We start from the raw sequence: 21,255 nt of genomic DNA on the forward strand, positions 1-21,255 counted from the left end.
AGGGAAATCTCTCCCAGCAGCCTCAGAAGCAGCGGATTAAAGCTCCACAATCAACTTGATGTACCCTGCAGCTGTGGAATACCTGAATAGACAATGAATCATCCCAAATTGAGGAGGGGGACTTTGAGAGCAAGATTTATTATTCTTTTCCCCTTTTCCTCTTTTTGTGTGTATGTGTATGCTTCTGTGTTAGATTTTGTCTGTATAGCTTTCCTTTCACCATTTGTCCTAGGGTTCTATCCATCTGTTTTTTGTTTTTTACTTAAATAATTTTTTTTCTTAATAATTATTTTTTATTTTAATAACTTTATTTTATTTTATCTTACTTTATTTTATTCTCTTTCTTTCCTTCTTTCTTCCTTCCTTCCTTCCTCCCTCCTTCCCTCCCTCCCTCTCTCTCACTCACGCTCTCTCTCTCTCTCTCTCTTTCTTTCTTTCTACTTTTTCCCCCTTTTATTCTGAGCCGTGTGGATGAAAGGCTCTTGGTGCTGTAGCCAGGAGTCAGTGCTGTGCCTCTGAGGTGGGAGAGCCAACTTCAGGACACTGGTCCACAAGAGACCTCCCAGCTCCACATAATATCAAATGGCGAAAATCTCCCAGAGATCTCCATCTCAACACCAGCACCCAGCTTCACTCAACGACCAGCAAGCTAGAGTGCTGGACACCCTATGCCAAACAACTAGCAAGACAGGAACACAACCCCACCCATTAGCAGAGAGGCTGCCTAAAATCATAAGTCCACAGACACCCCAAAACACACCACCAGACGTGGACCTGCCCACCAGAAAGAAAAGATCCAGCCTCATTCACCAGAACACAGGCACTAGTCCCCTCCACCAGGAAGCCTACACAACCCACTGAACCAACTTTAGTCACTGGAGACAGACACCAAAATAACGGGAACTACGAACCTGCAAAAAGGAGACCCCAAACACAGTAAGATAAGCAAAATGAGAATACAGAAAAACACACAGCAGATGAAGGAACAAGATAAAAACCTACCAGACCTAATAAATGAAGAGGAAATAGGCAGTCTACCTGAAAAAGAATTCAGAATAATGATAGTAAAGATGATCCAAAATCTTGGAAATAGAATAGAGAAAATGCAAGAAACATTTAACAAGGACCTAGAAGAACTAAAGATGAAACAAGCAACGATGAACAATACAATAAATGAAATTAAAAATACTCTAGAAGGGATCAATAGCAGAATAACTGAGGCAGAAGAACAGATAAGTGACCTGGAAGATAAAATAATGGAAATAACTACTGCAGAGCAGAATAAAGAAAAAAGAATGAAAAGAACTGAGGACAGTTCAGAGACCGCTGAGCTCAGAGACTGCTGGGACAACATTAAACACACCAACATTCGAATTATAGGGCTTCCAGAAGAAGAAGAGAAAAAGAAAGGGACTGAGAAAATATTTGAAGAGATTATAGTTGAAAACATCCATTATATGGGAAAGGAAATAGTTAATCAAGGCCAGGAAGCACAGAGAGTCACATACTGGATAAATCCAAGGAGAAACATGCGAAGACACATATTGATCAAACTGTCAAAAATTAAGTACAAAGAAAACATATTAAAAGCAGCAAGGGAAAAAAAACAAATAACACACAAGGGAATCCCCATAAGGTTAACAGCTGATCTTTCAGCAGAAACTCTGCAAGCCAGAAGGGACTGGCAGGACATATTTAAAGTGATGAAGGAGAAAAACCTACAACCAAGATTACTCTACACAGCAAGGATCTCATTCAGATTTGATGGAGAAATTAAAACCTTTACAGACAAGCAAAAGCTGAGAGAGTTCAGCACCACCAAACCAGCTTTACAACAAATGCTAAAGGAACTTCTCTAGGCAAGAAACACAAGAGAAGGAAAAGACCTACAATAACAAACCCAAAACAATTAAGAAAATGGGAATAGGAACATACATATCGATAATTACCTTAAATGTAAATGGACTAAATGCTCCCACCAAAAGACACAGACTGGCTGAATGGATACAAAAACAAGACCCATACAGATGCTGTCTACAAGAGACCCACTTCAGGACTAGAGACACATACAGACTGAAAGTGAGGGGATGGAAAAAGATATTCCATGCAAATGGAAACCAAAAGAAAGCTGGAATAGCAATTCTCATATCAGACACAATAGACTTTAAAATAAAGACTATTGCAAGAGACAAAGAAGAATACTACATAATGATCAAGGGATCAATCCAAGAAGAAGATATAACAATTGTAAATATTTATGCACCCAACATAGGAGCATCCCAATACATAAGGCAAATACTAACAGCCATAAAAGAGGAAATCCAGAGTAACACATTCATAGTAGGGGACTTTAACACTCCACTTTCACCAATGGACAGATCATCCAAAATGAAAATAAAGAAGGAAACACAAACTTTAAATGATACATTAAACAAGATGTACTTAATTAATATTTATAGGACATTCCATCCAAAAACACCACAATACACATTTTTCTCAAGTGCTCATGGAACATTCTGCAGGATAGATCATTACTTGGGTCACAAATCAAGCCTTGGTAAATTTAAGAAAATTGAAATTCTATCAAGTATCTTTTCCAACCACAACGCTATGAGACTAGATATCAACTACAAGAAAAGATCTGTAAAAAATACAAACACATGGAGGCTAAACAATACACTACTTAATAACGAAGTGATCGCTGAAAAAATCAAAGAGGAAATCAAAAAATACCTAGAAACAAATGACAATGGAGACACGATGACCCCAAACCTATGGGATGCAGCAAAAGCAGTTCTAAGAGGGGAGTTTATAGCAATACAATCCTAACTTAAGAAACAGGAAACATCTCGAATAAACAACCTAACCTTGCACCTAAAGCAATTAGGGAAAGAAGAACAAAACAAACCCAAAGTTAGCAGAAGGAAAGAAATCATAAAGATCAGATCAGAAATAAATGAAAAAGAAATGAAGGAAACAATAGCAAAGATCAATAAAACTAAAAGCTGGTTCTTTGAGAAGATAAACAAAATTGATATACCATTAGCCAGACTCATCAAGAAAAAAAGGGAAAAGACTCAAATCAATAGAATTAGAAATGAAAAAGGAGAAGTAACAACTGACACTGCAGAAATACAAAAGATCATAAGAGATTACTACAAGCAACTCTATGCCAATAAAATGGACAACCTGGAAGAAATGGACAAACTCTTAGAAATGCACAACCTGCCAAGACTGAATCAGGAAGAAATAGAAAATATGAAAAGACCAATCACAAGCACTGAAATTGAAACTGTGATTAAAAATCTTCCAACAAACAAAAGCCCAGGACCAGATGGCTTCACAGGCGAATTCTGTCAAACATTTAGAGAAGAGCTAACACCTATCCTTCTCAAACTCTTCCAAAATACAGCAGAGGGAGGAACACTCCCAAACTCATTCTACGAGACCACCATCACACTGATACCAAAACCAGAAAAAGATGTCACAAAGAAAGAAAACTACAGGCCAATATCACTGATGAACATAGATGCAAAAATCCTCAACAAAATACTAGCAAACAGAATCCAACAGCACATTAAAAGGATCAAGTGGGATTTATTCCAGGAATGCAAGGATTCTTCAATATATGCAAATCAATCAATGTGATACACCATATTAACAAACTGAAGGAGAAAAACCATATGGTCATCTCAATTGACGCAGAGAAAGGTTTGACAAAATTCAACACCCATTTATGAAAACCCTGCAGAAAGTAGGCATAGAGGGAACTTTCCTCAACATAATAAAGGTCATATATGACAAACCCACAGCCAACATCGTCCTCAATGGTGAAAAACTGAAAGCATTTCCACTAAGATCAGGAACAAGACAAGATTGCCCAATCTCACCACTCTTATTCAACATAGTTTTGGAAGTTTTATCCACAGCAATCAGAGAAGAAAAGGAAATAAAAGGAATCCAAATTGGGAAAGAAGAAGTAAAGGTGTCACTGTTTGCGGATGACATGATACTATGCATAGAGAATCCTAAAGATGCTACCAGAAAACTACTAGAGCTAATCAATGAATTTGGTAAAGTAGCAGGATACAAAATTAATGCACACAAATCTCTGGCATTCCTATACACTCATGATGAAAAATCTGAAAGTGAAATTAAGAAAACATTCCCATTTACCATTGCAACACAAAGAATAAAATATCTAGGAATAAACCTACCTAAGGAGAAAAAAGACCTCTAAGTAGGAAATTATAAGACACTGCTGAAAGAAATTAAAGATGATACAAATACATGGAGAGATATACCATGTTCTTGGATTGGAAGAATCAACATTGTGAAAATGACTCTACTACCCAAAGCAATCTATAGATTCAATGCAATCCCTATCAAACTACCACTGGCATTTTTCACAGAACTAGAACAAAAAATTTCACAATTTGTATGGAAACACAAAAGACCACGAATAGCCAAGGCAATCTTGAGAGCGAAAAACGGAGTTGGAGGAATCAGGCTCCCTGACTTCAGACTACACTACAAAGCTTCAGTAATCAAGACAGTATGGTACTGGCACAAAAACAGAAATATAGATAAATGGAACAGGATAGAAAGCCCAGAGATAAACCCATGCACATATGGTCACTTTATCTTCGATAAAGGAGGCAGGAATGTACAGTGGAGAAAGGGCAGCCTCTTCAATAAGTGGTGCTGGGAAAACTGGACAGGTACATGTAAAAGTACGAGATTAGAACACTCCCTAATGCCATACACAAAAATAAGCTCAAAATGGATTAAAGACCTAAATGTAAGGCCAGAAACTATCAAACTCTTAGAGGAAAACATAGGCAGAACACTGTATGACATAAATCACAGCAAGATCTTTGTTGACCCACCTCCCAGAGAAATGGAAATAAAAACAAAAATAAACAAATGGGACCTAATGAAACTTCAAAGCTTTTACACAGCAAAGGAAACCATAAACAAGACCAAAAGACAACCCTCAGAATGGGAGAAAATATTTGCAAATGAAGCAACTGACAAAGGATTAATCTCCAAAATTTACAAGCAGCTTATGCAGCTCCATAACAAAAAGACAAACAACCCAATCCAAAAATGGGCAGAAGACCTAAATAGACATTTCTCCAAAGAAGATATACAGACTGCCAACAAACACATGAAAGAGTGCTCAACATCATTAATCATTAGAGAAATGCAAATCAAAACTACAATGAGATATCATCTCACACCGGTCAGAATGGCCATCATCAAAAAATCTAGGAACAATAAATGCTGGAGAGGGTGTGGAGAAAAGGGAACACTCTTGCACTGCTGGTGGGAATGTGACTTGGTACAGCCACTATGGAGAACAGTATGGAGGTTCCTTAAAAAACTACAAATAGAACTACCGTATGACCCAGCAATCCCACTACTGGGCATATACCCTGAGAAAACCATAATTCAAAAAGAGTCATGTACCAAAATGTTCATTGCAGCTCTATTTACAATAGCCAGGAGATGGAAACAACTTAAGTGTCTATCATCGGATGAATGGATAAAGAAGATGTGGCACATATATACAATGGAATAGTATTCAGCCATAAAAGGAAACGAAATTGAGTTATTGGTAGTGAGGTGGATAGACCTAGAGTCTGTCATACAGAGTGAAGTAAGTCAGAAAGAGAAAGACAAATACCATATGCTAACACATATATATGGAATCTAAGGAAAAAAAAAAGTCATGAAGAACCTAGGGGTAAGACAGGAATAAAGACACAAACCTACTAGAGAATGGACTTGAGGATATGGGGAGGGGGAAGGGTAAGCTGTGACAAAGCGAGAGAGTGGCATGGACATATATACACTACCAAACGTAAAACAGATAGCTAGTGGGAAGCAGCCGCATAGCACAGGGAGATCAGCTCGGTGTTTTGTGACCACCTAGAGGGGTGGGATAGGGAGGCTGGGAGGGAGGGAGACGCAAGAGAGAAGAGATATGGGAACATATGTATACGTAGAACTGATTCACTTTGTTATAAGGTAGAAAATATCACACCATAGTAAAGCAACTATATTCCAATAAAAGAAAATAATAGTCAATAGGAACAGTCATTTGAATTTTAAAAGAATGACTTGGATGGAAGCATGGAAAATGTAGTGAGATGGAGGAGGGACACCAGAGGCAGGGAGATCAATGACAGGGCTTAACGACCAATTGGACACAGGAGGCGAAGAAGAGAGAGGAATTTAATAAAACTGGGACTTTTCTGATAACCTATATAGCATAGCATATTTTGTCATTCACTATCCCTTTACTCTGCTTTATTTTTTCCCCATAGAGCTTGACACTAACACACGCACACGCACACACGCACGCACACACACACACACACACCTGTGTGTTTTAGCTATTGCCCATTTCACCAGTACAATATAAGATTCATAAGGAAAGGAATTTCGCTGTGTTTACTGTTATATCCCCAGTGCTGACCACCAAAAACTACTTATGAAAGGATGAATTAAATGGCTAACTTAAGAGAATAAGTGACTTGCAATATCATTACCTAGGATAGGAAATATAGAAGGAATGGCAGTGTTGTGAGACTTGTGACAGATTCATTTTGAGGCATGATGATTTTGAGGTGGAACTTCGAGGTGGAATATATGGTCTGGAACTTGATAGAGAAGATGGGGCTACAGATTGATATTTGGAGGTCATGGGTGCTCGGGTATCAGTAAAAGAACAAATTTCTAACTGAGGAGATGTGATATACTGTGTGTGGATCTCCGAGTTTTGTGTGGTTTCTGGCCATCAGAACTATCATCTTAATTATCTGCCTCTGGTTCACAGAATTTGTAGGTATGCTTTACAGATGGTAAGGCCATTGGGAATGCTGTTCCTGTGGCCACACCTAACACATACCTGCCTGGCTATCCCTGTCTACTCTGTCATTGACTCCAGTTTACTTTGGAGGTGACAACTTATATATACATTTCCAATTCTTTGGACAGTTTTAATATTGTTGGCTGAGCATGTCTGCTTTCTTCCCATAAGCCACTTGAAATAACTGCTCCACTCCCTAAACACAAAACACACACACATGCATGTGATAAACCTAGAAACTAACAATGAATACAACAGGAATAAGTAATTTGAAAACTCATAAAAGAGGTAATGGCAATGAAGATGTTCTACAGTTCAGTATTTAAGACTATTTGGCAGGCAGTCATGACATTCCTTATTATTGAGTGTCAACTACTAGAGGTCATATATTTTTGTTCCTTAAAAGAGCAAGGGCATAATGGCCTGTAATAAGTATAACCCATGTCATCTCCCTTCTCATTTCCCAATGTCACTTTAATTAAAAATTACCTGGATGCGATAAGACAGCTCTCAATTTGACTGCCATTCTGCATGTATCTTGAGTCCTCACACTTTTCACAGCAATTTGATGTTTCACATGTTTCATGAGAAAAATAAACTATAGTATAATTTACTCCATTGGTTTTTAAGCAAATCTGAAGGATACAGTGTAGTAACCAGCATTAACAGTTGGATACAGAATATATCAAACATAATATTTGTTATAGGCTAAGACTCATCTGTCAAGGTTCAAATTGGATGAATTATACTATTCAGTTATTAGATACTTTCATTACATTTCATTTAAAATGTAATTATTGCTTCTATGGCTATCAAAATATACTTTCCCAATGACCTTCATTCAGGGTTGTGCTCCTTTCAGGAAATGTTGAGACTTTAGGATAGCCACCTCTGTACTTAGATAGAACTGTAGTAGTTCTGAATCAGACAGCTCTGACTGTCTTAACTGACTCCTTCCTTCAAAAGACATGGCTTAACTCCTAGACTGTGCCCCCTCCAGCACCACTTTTGCTGCATTTGTCAGACTGGCTGAAGTCTGAGTTAAAGGTCCAGGCTTGGAGTCTCACATGCTGTTTCCCTCTCTAACTTCTGGGTTTGGATGAAATGCTACATCATGCAGAATGGAATCTAGCCTCCTGAGTGGCCACTGAAAGGCTTGATGACACCACACAGTAACGTGGTGAGTTAGCTTTCTGTGGGGGTGAACCTCGACTTACAGGAAATAGGAGATGGGGGTGGGGGGTGGGAAGTCAGGCAGGTAGCATCTTCCTACCATGGAATAGTCTGAGATGGAATTCTTTCTTGCAGCCCTTCTGGAAGAGTCCAATGTGCCAAGTAATGACCAGCCTTTTTTTTTTCTTTTTTTGAAGTTTTGTATGAAGTGGTAGCCAGTCTAGTAACACACTGTATCACTTTTCCTTAGTTATTTTTCCCCTCGCACTCACTGTTTTCAATTTTCACCTCCTGTTATGCACTGAATTGTGTCCCCTGCCCCAGTCCTAAATTCATAGGTTGAAGCCCTATGACCAATGTGACTATATTTAGAGATAGGCCCTTTAGGGAGGTAAGTAAGGTTAAATGAAGTTATAAGGGTGGGTCCCTAATCCAGTAGGGTTGGTGGCCTTTTATGATGAGGAAGGACAGAGCAGCCAAGATGGCAAAATAGAAAGACCCTGAGCTTACTTCCTCTCACAAGCACACAAAAATCACAACTATCTGCAGAAAAATCATCAATGCAAAAGCCCATCAGAAAAGATCTTCTACAATTAAAGACATAAAGAAGGAACCACGGGACTTCCCTGGTGGGGCAGTGGTTAAGAATCCACCTGCCAATGCAGGAGACACAGGTCCAAGCCCTGGTCCAGGAAGATCCCACATGCCGTGGAGCAACTAAGCCCATGCAACACAACTACTGAGCCTGTGCTCTAGAGCCCATGAGCCACAACTACTAAAGCCTGCACACCTAGAACCTGTGCTCCACAACGAGAAGCCACCACAATGAGAGGCCCGCACACTGCAACGAAGAGTAGCCCCTGCTTGCTGTGACTAGAGAAAGCCCACACACAGAAACGAAGACCCAACACAGCCAAAAATAAATAAATAAAAGAAATTTTAAAAAAAATAAAAGAAGGAACCACAACGACACAGGTAGGAGGAGTGGACTCACAATATAATTAAATCTCATTCCCTCTGTGTGGGCAACTCACAAACTGGAGAATAATAATATTGCAGAGGTTCTTCAATGGGAGTGAGAGTTCTGAGCCCCATGTCAAGCTCTCCATGTCAGGTCCGGCACCAGGAAGAGGAGCCCCCAGAGCATTTGGCTTTGAAGGCCAGGGGGGCTTAATTGCAGGAGCCCCACAGGACTAGGGGAAATAGAGACTTCACTCTTAAAGGGGGCATGCAAAATCTCATATGCACTGGGACCCAGGGCTAGGTAATTTGATAGAAGCCTGGGCCAGACCTACCTGCTGGTCTTGGACAGTTTTCTAGAGAGGCAGGGAGCAGCTATGGCTCACCCTGGGGACATAGACACTGGTGGAAGACATACTGGGGGACATTCAAACACCTGAACACTGATGTTGGTGGCTAACATCTTGGTTCATTAATGCCAAGACCTGGCCCCACCCAACAGCCTATAGGCACAAGTGCTGGGGACACCTCAGGCCAAATAACTAACTGGGTGGGGACACAGCACTAACCATCAGCAGATAGGCTGCCTAAAGACTTCCTGAGCCCACAGCCATCTCTAGAAATACCCTTAGACATGACCCTGCCCATCAGTGGGCCAAGATCCAACTCCACCCACCAGTGGGCAGGCATCGGCCTTCCTACCAGCAAGCCTGCACTAGCCTCTAGACCAGCTTCACTCAGAGGGCAGACACCAGAAGCAGAAAACTATGATCCTGCAGACTGAGCCTACCAGCAGCAAGCCAGAGCCTACCCTGGAACCAGCTGAACACTGGCCCTGCCCATTAGCAGGTCAGTGCAATCTTTGGAACATCCTGGACCCCATACACAGCTGTGTCAGGAACTTTCCCCCTCCCAACAATCTGAAACAAGCTCTGGGATCCCCAGGCCTGCAGCCAGACTCCAGGAGCCAGATCTGCCTGCAAGTAGTTTGGCACTAACTGCAGGATCTGGCTTCACCTGCAAGTGGGTGAGCAACCACCCCAGTCTTTTGGACCCTGACTCTGCCCACCACTGAGCAAACACTAGCTCTGGGACCCCCTAGGGTTCTGCAACCAGCTGCCTTGTAACCAGGCACCACTAAACAGCAGCCAACAGCATCCACAGAAGGCAGGGCCTGGCAACCAACTGGACTAGGGGCCAACCAAACCTACCAGCCCGCCCACAGAGTCAGCCTAACACAACAGAAGGACCCATGCAGCCCTCTTAGGGGGAACCACCAAGCATATAGCTTGGGTAATGAGATGGGAGTGCACTGCTGGGATGCATAGGACATCTCCTATAAAAGGCCACTTCTCCAAGGTTGAGAAACGTGACTAACCTACCACATACCTAAAATACAAATAGCAACTTAGAAAAAATGAGGTGACAGAGGAATATGTTTCAGACAAAGGAATAAGATAAAACCTCAGAAGAAGAACCAAGTGAAGTGGAGATAGGCAATCTACCCGAGAAAGAGTTCAGAGTAATGGGCCCACAAAGCCTACATAGGGAGCACTCCTAGAGCATATAGCTCTGGTGACCAGAGAGGAGTGCACTGCTGAAATGCATAGGACATCTCCTAAAAATGTCCACTCATCAAAGACTGGGAAAAGTAACCAACCTACCAGAAATAAAAACAGAGAATTAAGCAAAATGAGGCAACAGAGAAATATGTTCCAAACAAAGGAATAAGATAAAACACCAGAAGAAGAATTAAGAGAAATGGAGCTAGGTAATCAACACAATAAAAAGTTCTAAAGTACTGATCATAAAGATGTTCCAGGGACTTCCCTGGTGGTCCAGTGGTTAAAACTCCACACTTCCACTGCAGAGTGCACAGGTTCGATCCCTAGTCGGGGAACTAAGATCCCACATGCCACATGGGATAGGCAAAAAAAAAAAGAAAAAAAGAAAGATGCTCGAAGAACTTGGGAGAAGAATAAACAAATACAGTGAGAAGTTTAACAAAAAGGAAAAATAAAGAAAGATGAAATGGAGCTTAAGAATACAATAAGTGAGGGCTTCCCTGGTGGCGCAGTGGTTGAGAGTCCGCCTGCCGATGCAGGGGACACGGGTTCATGCCCCGGGCTGGGACGATCCCACATTCCGTGGAGTGGCTGGGCCCGTGAGCCATGGCTGCTGAGCCTGCGCGTCCGGAGGCTGTGCTCCGCAACGGGAGAGGCCACAACAGTGAGAGGCCCGTGTACTGCACACACACACACACACACACTCACAAAAAAAAAAGAATACAATAAGTGAAATAAAAAATACACTAGAAAGAATAAAAGTAGATTAGATGATACAGAGGAATGGATCAAACTAAAAAAGAGAGTAGTTGAAATCACTTGAACTGAACAGAAAAAAAGACAAATGAGTAAAAAGAGATGAGGACAGCTTAAGAGACCTCTGGTACAACATCAGGCATACTAACATTCACATTATAGGGGTCCCAGAAGAAGGAGAGAGAAAGGGGCAGATAACATATTTGAAGACATAACAGCTGAAAACTTCCCTAACCTGGGAAAGGAAACAGACGTTTGGGTCCAGAAATCACAGAGTCCCAAACAGGATCAACTGAAAGAGGACCATACTAAGATACACTGTAATTAAAATGGCAGAAATTAAAGAGAGAATATTAAAAATAGCAAGAGAAAAACAACAAATTACATACAAGGGAACTCCCCTAAGAGTATCAACTGACTTTTCAGCAGAAACTCTGCAGGCCAGAAGGGAGTGATATGATATATTTAAAGTGATGAAACAAAAAACCTATGACCAAGAATACTCTACCCCTCAAGGCTATCATTCAGATTTGAAAGAGAGATCAAAAGTTTTACAGACAAGCAAAAGCCAAAAGAGTTCATCACCTTGAAACAGCCTTACAAAAAATGTTAAAGGGACTTCTCTAAGCAGGAAAGAAAAGGCCACAACTAGAAACATGAAAATTATGAAAGGAAAAATCTCATTGGTAATGACAAATATACAGTAGTGGTAGTAAATCAATTACTTATGAAGCTAGTAGGAACGTTAAAAGACAAAGTAGTAAAATCGTCTATATCCACAATAAGTAGTTAAGGAATACACAAAACAAAAGGATGTAAAACATGATGTCAAAAACAGTAAACATGAGGACTGGGAGTAAAAATCCCAGGTTTTAAAAATGTGTTTGAACTTGAGAGACTGGCAACTTAAAACAATCAGGTAGATATATAGATTGCTATCTATAAACCTCATGGTAACCACAAATCAAAAATCTATAATAATACACACACCAAAAAAAGGGAAAGAAATCCAAACATAACTCTAAAGATAGTCATCAAATCACAAGGAAAGAGAGCAAAAGAAGAAGAAAGGAACAAAAAAGAATTACAAAAATAACCCCCATACAATTAACAAAATTGCAATAAGTACATACCTATCAATAATCACTTTACATGTAAATGGACTAAATGCTCCAGTCAAAAGACAGAGTGGCTGAACAGATACAAAACAAGACGCAAATATATGTTCTCTACAAGAGATCTAAAGACACACACGAACTGAAAGTGAGGGAATGAAAAAAGCTATTTCATGCAAATGGAAACAAAAAGGAAGCCAGGGTGTAGCAATACTTATAACAGACAAAATAGATCGTAAAAAGAGACAAAGAAGGGCATTACAGAATGATAAAAGGATCAATCCAAAAAGAAAATATGATAATTTAAAATATATATGCACCCAACAAAAGAGTACCTAAATACATAAACCAAATATGACCACCTAAATACATAAACCAAATATTAACAGATATAAAAAGAGAAATTGACAAATAACACAGTAATAGTGGGGGAATTTAAAACCCTGCTTACATCAATGGACAGATCATCTAGATAGAAAATCAAAAAGGAAACACTGACCTAAAACAGCACATTAGACCAAGTGAACTTAACAAGTATACATAGAACATTCCATCCAAAAGCAGCAGAATACACATTCTTTTCAAGTGTCCATGTAATGTTCTCCAGGATAGGTCATATTGTAGGGCACAAAACAAGTCTAAGTTTAAAAAGATTGACATCCTATCAAGCAACTTTTCTGACCACAACACTGTGAGACTAGAAATCAACTACAAGAAAAAAGACTGCAAAAGACATAAACATGTGGAGGCTAAATAATACACTACTAAACAACCAACTTGTCACTGAAGAAACTGAAGATGACACAACCTGATGGAAAGATAGATCATGCTCATGGACTGGGAGAATTAATATTGTTAAAAATGACCATACTACCCAAGGAAATCTACAGATTCAATGCAATCGCTATCAAAATACTAATGGCATTTTTCACAGAACTAGAACAAATAATTTTAAAATTTGTCTGGAAACACAAAAGACTCCAAATAGCCAAAACAATATTGAGAAAGAAGAACAAAGCTGGAGAGATCACAATCCCTGATTTCAAACTATACTACAAAGCTACAGTAATCCAAACAGCATGATACTGGCACAAAAACAGACATATAGATTAGTGGAAAAGAAAAGACAGCCCAGAAATAAACCCACAGTTGTATGGGCAATTAACCTAAAACAAAGGAGGAAAGAATATACAATGGGGAAAAGACAGTCTCTTCAATAAATGGTGTTGGGAAAACTGGTCAGTTACATGCAAAAGAAGCAAACTGGACAACTCACACCACGCACAAAAGTAAACTCAAATGCATTAAAGATATAAATGTAAGACCTGTAACCATACAACTTCTAAAAGAAAACATAAGAAGTATACTCTTTGACATTGGTCTTAGTAATATTTTTTTTGAATATGTCTCCACAGGCAAGGGAAACAAAAGCAAAAACAAACAAATGGGACTACATCAAATTAAAAAATCTGCACATAGGAAACTATCAACTAAATGAAAAAGCTGCCTACTAAATGGGAGAAGATATTTGCAAATGACATACAGTAAGTCCCCTACATACAAACCTTCACGTTTTGAACTTTCAAAGGTGTGAATGTGCGTTCCATCAATGTCAGGCATGAGTGAAATTGCAGCTTGCCCTCAGTCTTCTATTGCTGAAGATCTTTCAGCTCTACCCTCTCCCACCTCCTCTCCCTCCCCCAGTCAGTAACTCTTCTTGCCTGTTCCCTCAATGCCAGCTGTTGTGCTGTACTACTGTACTTTTCAAGGAAACATACTGTAAGATTAAAAATGTTTTCTTTATTTTTTGTGTTTGTTTTTTATGTATTATTTGTGTGAAAGGTACTATAAACCTATTATAGTACAATACTATATAGCCGATTGTGGTAGTTGGGTACCTAGGCTAATATTGCTGGACTTACGAACAAACTGGGCTTATGAATGCACTCTCAGAAAGGAGCTTGTCTGTAAGTAGGGGACTTACTGTAGCTGATAAGGGGTTGATAGCTAAAGAATTCATACAACTCAACATCAAACAAAAAACCAATTAAAAAATGGACAGAGGATCTGAGTAGACATTCTTCCAAAGAAAATATGCAGATGGCCAACAGACACATGAAAAGATGCTCAACAGCACTAATCATCAGGGAAATGCAAACCAAAATCGCAATGAAATATCCCCTTTATATCTGTCAGAATGACTATTATCAAAAGACAACAAGTAACACGTATTGGCAAGGATTGGAAAAAAGAACACTTGTGCACTGTTGGTAGGAATGTAAATTGGTGTAGCCACTATGGAAAACATTATGGAAATTGCTCAAAAACTTAAAAATAGAACTACCATATGATCCAGTAATTCTACTTCTGGATATTTATCCAAAGAAAATAAAAACAGTAATTAGAAAAGATATATGCAACCCTATGTTCATAGCAGCATCATTTACAATAGCTAAGATATGGGAGCAACCTAAGTTTCCATCCACAGATGAATGGATACACACACACACACACACACACACAGTGGAATATTACTCAGCCATAAAAAGAATGAAACCTTGTCATTTGTGACAACATGGATGGCCTAGAGGGTATTATGCTAAGTGAAATAAGTCAGAGAAAGACAAATTATGATATCACCCACATGTGGAATCTAAAAAACAAAAGAAATGAACAAATATAACAGAGACATAGACACAGAGAACAAACATGTCGTTGCCAAGGGGAGGAGTTGAGGGGGAGATAAGACATAGGTGAGGGAGACTGAGGCACACATTTCTAGTTACAAAATAAATGAGTCATGGGTATGAAATGTACAGTGTGGGGAAAATAGTAAACAATTAATTATGTAATATCTTTGTATGGGGACAGATGGTAACTAGACTTATCGTGGTGATCAATTTGAAATGTTTAGAAATATTGATTCACTATGTTAGACATCAGGAATTAACATAGTTTTGTAGGTCAATTATACTTCAAAAGCAAACAGACAGACTCATGGAAAAAGAGATCAGATTTGTGGTTACTAGAGGCACGGGTGTGGGTGGGATATTGGGTGAAGGCAGTCAAAAGGTACAAAACTTCCAGTCATATGATAAATAAGTACTAGAGATGTAATGTACAACATGATAAAGATAATTAACACTGCTGTACTATACATATGAAAGTTGTTAAGAGAGTAATCCTAAGAGTTCCCATCATAAGGAAAAAATTTTTTCCCCTATTTCTTTAATTTTGTGTTGATATGAGATGATGGATGCTCACTAAACATGATAATCATTTCATGATGTATATTAAGTCAAATCACTATGCTAGACACCTAAACTTATACAGTACTGTATGTCATTTATATCTCAATACAACTGGAAAAAAATTAAATTCTAAAAAACTTGCTTGTATTAGTCAATATTGTGTAGGTTAGCATTCTCCAAGTGTGGTCTGGGGACATTTTCCCTGGGTCTATGAGGTCAATTTCAAAATCAATGACTAAATGTTATTTGCCTTTTTCATTCTCAATCTCTCATGAGTGTATTGTGGAGTTTTCCAGAATGTGATACTGCAGCTCTCTGAATGCAGAAGCAGACCCCAAAACCTAGCTTTATTCTGCTTAGCCAGACATTAAAGAGATTTGCAAAAATTGAAACAGTGCTACTCTTCTCACAGTTATTTGTTTTAGAAAATATATTTTTCATTAAGATATTACTATGCTAATGTATAATGGATTCATTTACATATTTTTAAAATTTCTCAGTTTTAATATCTAAAACAGTAAATATCAATATATAGAACCCACATAAACAAAAGTCCATTGAGGTCCTGTTTTAAAATGTAGGCTCTGTTATTACTCGGGTATGGTTAGGTCAATAGATCAGGAGATGACTGTCACTGAAAGGGAAGTCTGTTCCCGAGAGTAGGAGGCCTGCCATGTCACACAGGGCCACACAGGGCCACCGGGAAGTCAGTCAGAAGGCTGAAGGAGCGAGGGGAAAGCATGGGTGAGAGCCTTACTGTGGTTTTCGCAGAAAGGAACAGGCAAGGCAGGGTAAGCAGGTTTGAATAATTTCAGCAGGCTCTTAGGTGTAGGGGTTGTCCTACGGTTTCCTGCATTTGGCCCTGAGGTGACTAGGACAGGTGAGTACAGGCATACCTCGGAGATACTGCTGGTTTGGTTCCAGACTATTGCATTAAAGCAAATGGGGCAATAAGGCAAGCCACACGAATTTTTTGGTTTCCAGTACATATAAACATTATGTTCACACTATGCTGCAGCCTATTAAGTGTGCAATAGCATTATGTCTAAGAAAACAATGCACATACCTTAATTAAACTAATGCTGCTGGAAAAACGGCACCAATAGACTTGCTCAACGCAGGTTTGTCACAAGCCTTCAATTTGTAAACAATGCAGTATCTGCGAAGTGCAGTAAAACAACATATTGCTGTATTGGCCCAGAGTATAAGAGCCCTGTGAGAGCTGGAAAAAGGGGGTGCTTATGGGGGCAGAGGGGGTATGGTTTTGGATTGGTTAGCTTGCACATGAGAGGTATATTCACAAGGGAGGAGCTTGTTATCTCTAGGAATTAGCTAGTCCTCAAAGGAGCAGTCTCCCCTGTGCTAGCAAGGTCCCAGGTGCCAGAGCTTTAAGAAGACAGAAAGTAAGGAAACATAGTCAATACAGGTCCTTAATAGTTTTCAAGAGTGTAGAGATGTTCAGAGACCAAAGAGTTTGAGGGCTTCTTGGCTCGGTAATGCACAGTAAAAAAAAAAAAAAAAAGGTGCCCCAAATCTCAACGTCTTACAGCAAAGAGGGTTGTTCGTTGCTCAGGTGAAGTCTTCACACTTCTGATAGGTGGCATACAGTCATCTCTGGGGATCCTTGGGGGATTTGTTTCAGGACCCCCAAAGGATATCAAACTCTACGGGTGCTCAAGTCCCTTGTATTAAATGGTGTGGTACAGTCGGCCTTCTGTAACCAAGGATACAGAACCCACAGATACAGAGGGCCTCCTATACAAAGAATATCAGAACATTAAAAAAAAGTCATAATTTCAGAACAAAAGAAAATCATTTAAATTGAATTACTTTAGCTTAATGAGAAACTCACTATATTATCCTTATTTGCTCAAGTATTTATCATGAATTAGTGAGATTTCCTCACTACTTAGGAAGAGTTCAGGGACTGGTGCTTGGAAATTTCTGAAATCTAGGACAATTGTAGATGGAAGTGACATGAAGGTGAGGAAAGACCTTACCTTGTTTATACGCTGAAAGGACCCAGCAGAGAGGGCGAAGATTGAACATACTGGAAAAAGAGACACCTGAGAGAACTCCTGGAGGAGGTGAAAGAGCAAAGGAGGGAGTGGTCTGAAATAGGATAGAGAGAGAAACCTCTCTTTCGAAAATTGGTTGGATAGGAGAGGGTGCTCCTGACGATAAGTTGAGGGAAGGAGAGAAGCTGAGAGAGTCCACCCCTAATGGCACTGATTTTCTCTATGAATCACAGGCAAGTTTACTGCTGAAGGTGAGCAGGGCAGGGGATGTTGAAGGTTTAGGCCTATTGCAGGGATTGGTGAAGGGAGCCCACGGAGCACAAACAACAGGAAATGCAGCAGAACCGAAGGCCCAGCTGAGTTCAAACCTTAAATAGTAAGAGCATGAAACACATGGTAGCCTGCCTTTCCTAACTCAGCTTCTTAGCCCCGGCATTGAACCAAGATGGGGTTGGGGTGAGTGCAGGGAACTGATGTTTACTGAAAGGCTGTGTAGGGTGATGGTTAAGAGCACGGCCTTTGAAGTCAGCTGGCCTGAGTAAAAATCCTGTCACTTTCCTATTCAGTAAAATGGAGCCAATAATAGTCTTGTGGTGCTGTTTTATGTGGGTAACAGTGGTTTTGTGGAGTTGTTTTGAGGGCTAAATGACTAAATATATGCTGTGGATTTTCATTCCACATCCTTGCTTCTGGGGCTTAAGGGACCCACCTAGGTTTCAGGGTTTCACGATTAGGTGAATATAGGACTCTTGAAAAGGGACTGTTGTGCTGCACCCCGCAGGCCTGTGAGCCCAATATTTGCCCAGCTTGAAGACCGTAGAAGGACCCCAGAATCAGTGACAGAGACGTCAGTGGTGTTAACGGATAGGAGGGTCTTACCTGTGTGAAGCGAGGTCCGGGCGTCACCCCCCCCACCCTGTGGAGCAGACAGCGGCGTCTTCACTACCTCGGCGACAGGGAGGTTACCAGCTGCAAGGGGAAGTGACGTCAGGTTGGCTCATCGGTTACCAGGGAAACCAGCAGAGGAGCATGCCCCTCCCCACCCCTTTGATGAGCTAGCAAGGTGCGGATGTTCTGATCTAATGAGCAATCAGGGCCCGGGGCGAGTACGTAGCCGTTTTTTGAGGAGGGAAGGTCGGTCAGGTGAGTAGGATGCAGGTGAGGCAGGGACTGGTCAGTCAGGGGATGCACAGAGAGCAAGGGAACAGCCATCGCGGGGGGCCTGACCATACAGGGACAATGCAGCCCCTCTGCCCCCCCGTTTCCTCTGAGGTTCCTCCTCCGTGGTCTTCACGATCCTTTCTGGTTGTGGCGGGAAACAGAAGGCAGGTATACCTGGGTCTCCCGTTTTGTCTCCAAAGGGCCTAACCTCTAGGCCCTACTTTCTTCAGGCCTTTAGTTTTATATCTCAGTCACCTGTTCTAGAAGTAAACTACACCCGGCCTCTTATTTGCGTTTCACCCTCATAATCCTAGTCCACCTATCATCCACTTGCCCTCCACAGAAGTACCTCTGGATCGCAGGGGGAGGTCACATATGTGGAAGAGGCAAAAGATAAAAGCATAAAAATATGTTTTAGAAAATCTCTTCTTACCTACTAACTCTCTTACTTCTCCTGTGTGTAGATGTTTTCATCCCCCTAAAATACCCCACGCTGGTGCTCAGAGGGACCCGTAGTGTACGTGGGCAGGGTAACTTACACAGCTCGTCACTGTGTAAAAGCTGGTAATAAACAATTCTACGCCTGTGCTCTTCCACCTGGCGCTCTGCGCTGCCTCAAACAGAGGGCTGCACTGGTCCCGTGGGGGCCTGAGGGCTGGAGCATCGGAGGACTGGGGAGAGGGAGTCGCAGGTGCTGGTGAGAGAGTACAGAGCTTAGGCAAGAAGAGAAGGAGGGGCTCTGTGCTCAGAGAAGCGGGGGCTGGCGAACAGGGAGAGAAGGGAGCCGTGGAGGAGCTGGAATCGCAATGAGGGGATGAGCAAGTGGGGAGGGGAGAGGAGGGACGACTTCTGCAACAATGGGACGTGAAGCTGATGATTTTAAGGGGTTCACTTCCAGATGATGACGAGTAGCCACAGGACTACTGAAGAGAAGCTGAGCACCACTGGGGTGGGGGACACTAAGAAGCATGAGTTTCAGCCGTTTGAGTGAAAGTGGAAAAATAGATCTGTTGTGAGAGTCCTTTACAGATGCTTGAGGAGTGAGCTTGTGGTTGAAAACAGAGTAGGCAGGGGCCAGGGTAGCAGAGGCCCGGAGCTGGTGCAAAGGCAGGAGCCTCCCAGGAAGAGGGGCTGCAGAGGTAGAAAGAACCTTGTTTTTTAATTGTAGCACGTGGGGCTTCCCTGGTGGCGCAGTGGTTGAGAGCCCGCCTGCCGATGCAGGGGACACGGGTTTGTGCCCCGGTCCGGGAAGATCCCACATGCCGCGGAGCGGCTGCGCCCGTGAGCCATGGCCGCTGAGCCTGCGCGTCCGGAGCCTGTGCTCCGCAACGGGAGAGGCCACAACAGTGAGAGGCCCGCGTACCAAAAAAAAAAAAAAAAAAATTGTAGCACGTGGCAGTTCTCATACACGACTCTGTATGGTCCTCCCAGCAATTCTGTGAGATGCATACAGGGCAGGGAACAGACTTTCTCCGCAAAAACCTGCTAAGCATCAGCACTGGGACTCAGACCAAGCCTCCTGACTTGACCCACGCTGTCTGTAGTTTCCCACGAGAGTCTTGATCCTCTGCGTACTATTCACAGTAGGAGAGCAACCTCTTAGAGAGAAAACTTATAGACTCTACACAGAAATGAAAGAACTTTTCTTCACCCTAGAGTCTGTGTTAAAAATCTTCAGGCTGTAAATTGTGAGAGAGCTGTTGGACTGTCAGGAATTGGTGCAGGTGAGGTTCTTATGGTGCCATCTAGTGTCCGTGATTGGACTTACAAAACTTTGGCTATAAGTATTCTGAAAACTAATTTATTTAAGGAAATAGCAAGTAACTGATTAATTTTGCAAAAGAATAGACATTAAAACACCTAATATTTTCCTCTCCCTGCCGGGAAGATTTATTAACCTGGCCTCTTGATCACCCTGAGAGCTAGACCAATGCAGTGAATTACTTCATTGCATAACACAGAAATTATGACCTAATGAAGTCCAAGGTTACCTTATTTTCTTTTCACAATACCAGTTGATCCAAGACCTTAAAGATCATGAAGCTTGGTGCTACAAGTGTCTGAGGCATTCAGGTCTTCATTCAGTAGAATGATGTATACAGCAGTGCTTCATAAACTGTAAAATGTTAAGCAAAAGTATTATATAGAGCTATTATTTCACACATACGATTCCATACCCTTGACACACCTCCCTTCTAAGCTTCATATTTATAAGAGTTGCCATCTAGACTTTACATCTGAAGAAGCTGAGGCTCAGATATGTTATATGACTTGCCCAAGGTCATAGAGCTAGTTTTCTCTTTGCTATACTACATTGCCACTATGACACTGATATAAGGAATTAATATGAGTTTATTCAGCAGAAATTTATTAATGCTC

The 21,255-nt window shown here is 41.0% G+C and overlaps 1 long non-coding RNA gene across 13 annotated transcripts in view; it reads right to left on the minus strand.

Annotated features, from left to right (window-relative positions):
• Window positions 1-21,255, minus strand: part of LOC115853222 (uncharacterized) — a 75,015-nt gene that overhangs the window by 40,761 nt on the left and 12,999 nt on the right. For 9 of the 13 annotated variants that reach the window (XR_009563351.1, XR_009563349.1, XR_011377313.1 and 6 more), the window contains exons 3-6: window positions 20,868-20,992; window positions 18,595-18,684; window positions 17,245-17,775; window positions 16,764-16,856 (exon numbers count right to left, since the gene is read on the minus strand). This is a non-coding gene — a long non-coding RNA (uncharacterized lncRNA). The remainder of the gene's footprint in view (window positions 1-16,763; window positions 16,857-17,244; window positions 17,776-18,594; window positions 18,685-20,867; window positions 20,993-21,255) is intronic. The other 4 variants (XR_009563346.1, XR_009563345.2, XR_004039477.2 and 1 more) reach the window with 4 other exon arrangements.

Source organism: Globicephala melas, chromosome 3 (genome assembly GCF_963455315.2).
Source record: "Globicephala melas chromosome 3, mGloMel1.2, whole genome shotgun sequence".
NCBI lineage: Eukaryota > Metazoa > Chordata > Mammalia > Artiodactyla > Delphinidae > Globicephala > Globicephala melas.